The 8,232-nt window shown below is 27.9% G+C and overlaps 1 long non-coding RNA gene across 1 annotated transcript; it reads left to right on the top strand.

The window, feature by feature from the left end:
- Positions 1–236: 236 nt before the first annotated feature.
- Positions 237–3,697, top strand: LOC130809470 (uncharacterized). Its single transcript, XR_009040817.1, has 3 exons — positions 237–438; positions 831–946; positions 3,369–3,697. It is a non-coding gene; the product is annotated as an uncharacterized LOC130809470 (long non-coding RNA).
- Positions 3,698–8,232: the final 4,535 nt, after the last annotated feature.

Below are 8,232 nucleotides of genomic sequence, written 5' to 3'. Positions count from 1 at the left end.
AAGTGAGGACAAAAAGCACTCCAAATCAGCCCCAAACAGCAGCTAATATGGCTGTCCCAATTCCCCTTAGTAGGTCCTTGTTCTCTTACACACTCAAGCCAATCACACTACCCAAAACCCCTTTTGTTCTACCCAAAGTTTATGCATCATTACAAGCATGCAAGAGGCAAATATTTGAAGCAAAAGCACTCAATTTTCTGAATTATTATTCAGCCATAAACCCCAACACATTGCTCCCAAGTTCATCCATGAACAAACATTAGAATCCTCCAAACTTTCAATAACTAAAACACCTTCTTTTCTCATCAAATCTTCTTCAAAAACCCATCTAAAACTTCTGAAAATTTATGTTTATAAACTCAAATCTCCCATAAAAATAATCTTCATCTTAAGAGCTTTCCATAGACACCAAACTTGAAGAAATCCACCAAGTATAGAGTAAGTTATGTTCATTTCTTTATTCCACTAGTTTTTGTTAAAACTTGTTCATGTAAAACATTTTTTTTTCATGAATCTTTCTATAAACTAAGATCATTATAAAATGAGTATTTTATCTCTAAACTAAGAAAATCATCACTTATAAATCTATAAAAATCGGCCACAATAGAAAATAAGAAGATGTATTTCCACAAATATATAAATTTTGTTACTTAAAGGATTCAAGTAAAATTATGGGACTTAACTAAGTATGTTGCTCAACATAATAAGTATACTCCAAATATGTTAAAATCATCACAAGTATTAGTCTAACAACTCTAACTAGGGAAAGTTAAATGCATGTTAGAAATCCAAAATTATTATTGATTTTTGGATGAATGCAATATGTTTAGTTGAAGAGTTGGAGTTGAGACTTGAAGGGCAAGGACCCGAAGTTAGAACCACTTCTAAGAACGCGTAGGAGCTTACGTGGGAGCTTACGGAATAATCATATAGGCTTGGAGTCGAGGTATGTCACATGGGGTGATTTTTAAAGGATTTAAGAACAAGTTCGGAAAGTTTGTGTATAAACTTGTTTTTTTTAAAAAAAATAAAATTCCCGAAGAGAAGTTCTTAAATCTTGAAAAATGATGTCAAAATGATAAATTTGAGTATGGAATAATTTATTACATGTATTATTATTGTGGGCATCATGCATGTTGATTTTACAAATTATTGTATGTTTAAAGGCATGTTTAACACTACTTTGTGAAAGTTATTGTGATGGAAAAGATTATATGAATTTGAAAATATTTGAAATTCATTTTAAAAGAAATTTTCAGTAGCTATATGTTAATAAAATTTCTTGGATACTCTTTGTTGAGATTATTCGTTAAATTGATATTTTAATGGATTTTAAAGTGTTAAATACTCTTATTATAAAATATGGTATTAGATGAACTTTTCATCATCAAAAATAATTACTAAAAACATATTATAATGTCTCCAACAAGATTTGGCCAGAATATATTTAGTTTGGAATTTTTTTTTGATTTTTGAATAATCGTTAAATTGTTTAACGGTAAATTGTAAAATGGTAAAATATAAAATAATTACCAAATAAAGACATATGGACTCGAAATTTTTATCACATACTTATATGAACAGTAGGTAAAATTGGTAAAAGTTTGGGAAGGTTTCGTTGACATTTAAGGACCTTAATAATTTTTACTCAGTTATTAATAATCGGTAAGTTTGAAAACGGTAAAATATAAAATAAATACTAAATGACGTCTTTTGGACATGAAAATTTTATGAGACACTTATATAAACAGTAGATACATGTACAAAAATTTATATGGATTTTCGTGACCATATACGGACTTAAATAAATTTTATTCGGTTTATCGGTAAAATAACGATATTAATTATTAAAAATACCCCACATGATTTTAATGATTATTTAAAATTTTATACCCCTTAAAATAACTTCTGGAATGTCATATAAATTTTTATAATATTTTATTTGAACTCAAATAATTTTAAACCTATTTTATTCAATTTATCGATAAAATGTCTATACAAAATAATAAAACATCATACATGACTTTTATAAGTTCAAATGGCCTAATAAAAATGTTATATGACTTTTGAAACTTTGGTATAATTATATAAAATAAATTATTAATTATTTACTAATTTATCAAATTAATAGAAAATGTTTATTTATTAAAAAGTGTAATATTGTTAATTAAATTTGGGTAAAAATAGACCTATATAAAAAATGTATAATTATAATAATAACCTACTGCCTCATAGTATAAATTAAGTTTAAATTACATGGTTTATAAATTTTACGGATTTAAGACACCATTTAAACAACGGTAAATACCCAAATTGTCGAAAATAATTATAAGATCGTTATAAATTCGCATAACCAGTTATAATCTGATGGGACAACCATAAATTCATTTTAAATAAGGTATTATAATGACTTGATTAATTTGGGCCTTGTTAGAGAATTAATATGTACTTTGTAAATCAATTATCGATTTTATTACCGGCAAAACTATCTCGTATTTAAGAAAATAGTGTTTTATGAAATCTTCTGTCATAATGATTTTATAGACTTATAAATCATATTCTAGTTGTTTTGAATGAATTTCAAAACCCTTTTAAGTTATATTTACTTTAAGAAGGATTGAAACGAAACATTTTAGTGGTTTCCTTGAAAAATCGTATTGAACTTTAATCACTTTTTATTGCGATGCATTTCCATACATGCTAGTGATGCCCCAATATAATACAAAAGGTTATGTTTAATGATATGATTATGCTAAGCATGTTTTACCCATGTGGGAAATATTGTGATTTGATTTTGCTAAGTCGCAAATAAAGTATGTTTTGCTATGTGCAAATAAAAGATGCTTATCATATGGAAAAAGTTAATATTTTGACTTTCAAATGCTATTAAAATTACAAGATATATATTATGTACAAAAAAAATGTTTTAGCCTAAATGGCGGGTACATATGCCACAGCAAATGTTGTGTGCATGATTAAACGGCTCACCAATGCTGAGCGCGTATTGTTCACAATACCATTGTGTTACACTTGCCGGACATGTCGCGGACGGTAGACCGACTACCAAACGAGTCACAGGATGACTCACAGAGTACCCATGTAAATTTATGATATGAGTTTGAAATTGATTTGGATCCATTGAGATCTTATGATTTATGGTAAAAAATGAGAATTTGAAATGACTATAGAGCCATTGAACTGGATTTGAATCATAATATGATTTATCAAATGAAAAAGCATATTTCAAAATGAATTTACTCAAATAAAAAAGGGTTTTAATAACTTGTTTGACGGACACCAGTGTGTTTATACTCAGCCTTTTTGCTGATACTATGCTTTGTATGTTTTTCCAATGGTTTTGTTTTTAGAGTAAACCCCTATGGCACCTCGACGAAGAATGGATATGCGAGCGGAAGATGAACCCGAGTTGGAGTATGACTCCCCTTTTTGTTTAGATCTCTTTATTGTATTTGAGAGACTATTAGTTTAGATTTAGACTATTTAAGGATGTAATTTGAACTTTGGACTTATTTCGATTTGGTTGTAATTTTCCTATATTTTGGACAGTTAAGACTTCCGTTATATTGCTTTGGTTTGGTTCAAGTATTATACTTGGATATTGGTTTGACCTTTAAGTAACCCCTTAATTGTGTTGGCAAAAGTAAGCTTCCGCTTGATTAATACTAAATTCCAGTTAGTGTTTGCCTTCATAATTCGAGGCGGTTACATAACATGTGTCATTTTTCAAGCATTTTATTAAATAGTATGATTTAATTTTTAAATTAGTTATTTTTAAAAATCATGATTTTTTATTGTAATTAACTAAATAACTAATTAATTAATTAGTTTTATTAATAATAATTATTATTATTATTATTATTATTATAAAATAATTGAAAAAACTCAAACTCCATGTAGCCCTCCCCTCCCATATGATAAATCAATTAATTCATTATTCTCTATAATTTATGCAAATCTTCTATTTTAAAAATTAAGTTATTTTGTAGATTTTCTGTCACTTAGAATACATACAGCTATATATTTTTGGATCTTTTATTTTAGGTATTAAGAGAGATAAATCAAGTAATAATACATGTAAGCAAATTAAGTCCACTAAGTTATTACACTTGACAATCAATCTTAGAACATAACATGTGTCATTTTTCAAGCATTTTATTAAATAGTATGATTTAATTTTTAAATTAGTTATTTTTAAAAATCATGATTTTTTATTGTAATTAACTAAATAACTAATTAATTAATTAGTTATATTAATAATAATAATTATTATTATTATTATAAAATAATTGAAAAAACTCAAACTCCATGTAGCCCTCCCCTCCCATATGATAAATCAATTAATTCATTATTCTCTATAATTTATGCAAATCTTCTATTTTAGAAATTAAGTTATTTTGTAGATTTTCTGTCACTTAGAATACATACAGCTATATATTTTTGGATCTTTTATTTTAGGTATTAAGAGAGATAAATCAAGTAATAATACATGTAAGCAAATTAAGTCCACTAAGTTATTACACTTGACAATCAATCTTAGAACATAACATGTGTCATTTTTCAAGCATTTTATTAAATAGTATGATTTAATTTTTAAATTAGTTATTTTTAAAAATCATGATTTTTTATTGTAATTAACTAAATAACTAATTAATTAATTAGTTATATTAATAATAATAATTATTATTATTATAAAATAATTGAAAAAACTCAAACTCCATGTAGCCCTCCCCTCCCATATGATAAATCAATTAATTCATTATTCTCTATAATTTATGCAAATTTTCTATTTTAGGAATTAAGTTATTTTGCAGATTTTCTTTCATTTAAAATATATACAACTATATAATTTTGGATCTTTTATTTTAGGTATTAAGAGAGATAAATCAAGTAATAATACATATAAGCAAATTAAGTCCACTAATATTATTACACTTGACAATCAATCTTAGAATATGACATGTGTCATTTTTCAAGCATTTTATTAAATAGTATGATTATTAGTCGTATTAGTATAATATTAATAATATATTATTAGTAGTCTTATTAATTTAGTGTTAGTTTAGTCGTAATAATATAGTATAGTATTTGTCACACTAGTATATTATTAGTCGTTTTAGTTTAGTTTTTTCATCGTATTAGTATAATACTGCTAGCAAAAAGTATATCAAGTTTATTAAAATATAATAAAAATTTTAAATTCATCATGAATGACTAAAATTTGAATAATAAAGTAAAAATAACCATTTTAATTGAAAATTTTAGATAGATTTTTTCATTCCGACCAAAATTTGATCAAATATCAATTGGAAAATAGTCGGAAATATTTTTTTATCGAACTAAATTTTAGTTGGAAATTAGTAGGAAATAGTCTAAAATAAAGGGTGGGTAATTTCCCTCCCTCTCCCATTGTAAATTTCTCAAACATTCTGTTGAACATTGTGTTAGTCGAATATTTAGTCGGAAACAATCCGAATATTAGATTGTGCTGTAAGAAAAACTGTCTTAATTTCTGACTAACATGATTTTAGTAGTAGATTTCAGTCGGAAACTGTAACAGACTCAAAATTATTAATCTTAATCTTTCGATTAATTATTCCGAATTTCTATTCAAATTCCTAATCCTTTGGTTATCCAATTCAAACCACCTTTAATTCCTAAACCTTATCCCGATTTTGTAAATATTAAACTTTAAAATATTAGTTTCTTTTAAAAAAAAATTTATAAGCACTAAAATATTATTTTATTATTTTATATTAGGAAAAGTAAAATTTTATTATTATATTTACGGTTTTGTTAAAACGTTACGTTTTAATTTCCTTTCTTTAGACTAACTTTACTACTTATCATTTTAACCTTACAACTTTGATTTAATTATTTTATACCTAAAAATTAACCATATTTTTATTATTAACTTTAAGTATACTTTTAACTAAAATTTTCACCTTAATTAACTTACCCATTATTCTAAAGCATATTCACTTGTACAAACTAGAACAAAAATTTGATGAACCAAAATCCTTTCTATTTAATCCATGATGTTTATCACTTACACAAGCTAACCTTCTTCTACACTCCAACTCTTACAGATCTCTTACATACTCACTTACACACTCCAACTCTTACACATTCACTTACACACTCTAAATCACTTAACATAAGTTAACCTTCTTCTATACTCATAATACTCTTTTTCATACAATCTTATGAACTAGAAATTTGCCCAAAACCCATTATAAATACCCCCCTTAGCCATAAGATCACTTCCACCACCATCATCAAATCTTTCTAACATTCTTTCTTATATCTTCACTTCGTTAAAATCTTACTAACTTAATACCCTTTTTATTAGTTGAAGAATCGAATGAAGATGGAGCTTGATCTTATCATTTCTTAAACCATAATTATCAATTTTTGAAGAGTCAAGTATTATCATTTTTGGAGCTTGGGTATCATTTTTAGGGTAATTGAAAATCTACTTCTATGAAGCTTGGAGCCTTAAAAACCTTCTCTTTTGGAGCTTACTTAGAGTTCTTATTTTCCTATTATTGTTCTCTTGCTTGGTCTTAATACCATCATTGGAGGAAAATGGTACATATTTTCTTAACTCTTGATATTTATTTTATGTATACTTGATAATATAAAAAGCATGATAATATGATTTTATTTTAGTTATATAAGTTTTACATGTTTATATTAAAGTCATATCAAGTTTAGAGATATTTTCGTAAAAACGATATTATTTTAAAGTCATTGATATATATGAATATTATTATGTAAAATATCATGTATGTTAATGTAACGGCCCGGTTTAAGTGACCTGGAAAATCATACGAAAACATGATTCCGGTTCACAAACGGACACATGAAAAAAATTCATTTTTCACTCGGATCGTCAACGTTCCAACGGTAAAGGAATATGGTCAACGCAGGAAAACAATGTCAAACAAAATAAAACAAGTCAGCGGAAGTCTTTACATACAACTCGAGAGCCTACCGGCCTCTAGACTAGCTAAAAAGTTGTACGAAATAAAAAGAAAAACGTCATAAACTTTTGTTACATAAACTGAGTTATTTCGACTCATAAACTTATTACAAAGTATATCTTAGACTTGATGGTTACGGGTTCTAAGCTGAGTCCTCACTCCAGCCCCCACCTGCAATCAACCTACTGCTCGTCGTATGACAACACGTAGCAGGTTCCAAAGAATCAACCAATACACGTCAGAGACTTCATACATATATCAAACAGGTTGAATACAAGCATGGTGTTTACCCTATCATGCAAAGGCTCTAATACATATTCATTATTCAATATTTCCAATCTTGTAACGTTGCCCGTCCTGTTCGGGTCGTTCAAGTATAAACCATTTATTCTTAGATAATTCCAACTTGTAACGTTGCCCGTCCTGTTCGGGTCGTTCAAGTACAATTTCAAATATTTTTGGTGGAATACACTTGGGAGGGCTAATCCCAAGGCAACCACCGACCTAAGACGTTGCCCGTCCTGTTCGGGTCGCCAAAGGCTAAAGTATGCATACCCCATGGTGACCGTAATGATCCAAAACTGCCATGGGAACAATAATTTATAATATTCCAAACCATTTGTTAACCCTCTTTGGGTAACATAACCAAACGTCAATCCCTTTGGGTGACAACACAAAAATTCTTAGTTTCCACTTAATTATTTCATATTATTTGAGGTGTCTAATCCTTATGTGATTTACAAAGCCTCAATTAGAAATAAAACAACACTACTTGCACAACCACATAAACAGTATGGTCTAAGCGTGTACCTTTGAACGCTGCAAACACACGTTGTTCAAGCACAATTAGAATTTCGCCCTCTTATGAAACGAGGTCCTAAATAACACACACACAAAACGATCACGTATCAGATCGTGTTTAAACATTTAATCCACTCAATACCATTAAGATATCACTAAGACTTGATAATTTCAAATGTTTTCATCCAACTCCCAATAGTTCCAAATTTTACATTCTGACCAGAAACTTTTATGGCCATTTCGGACAGTTTAGAAAATTCAAATTAAAAATCCGACTTCACCGCTGCGTCCGGAACGCATCAATTACCTTGGGTACCAAATTTCATAATTTCTAGCATCCAATTACTATTTTTAATTATTTTAAGCGTTTCAACGAGTTTTAAAACGCATCGGTTAAATAAAACAACAACGAAACACACCCAACACT

This window comes from Amaranthus tricolor, chromosome 3, assembly GCF_026212465.1.
Source record: "Amaranthus tricolor cultivar Red isolate AtriRed21 chromosome 3, ASM2621246v1, whole genome shotgun sequence".
In the NCBI taxonomy this organism is placed as follows: Eukaryota; Viridiplantae; Streptophyta; class Magnoliopsida; order Caryophyllales; family Amaranthaceae; genus Amaranthus; species Amaranthus tricolor.
Note: the sequence above shows the minus strand (reverse complement) of the source record. Positions and strands in the feature narration are given on the sequence as shown.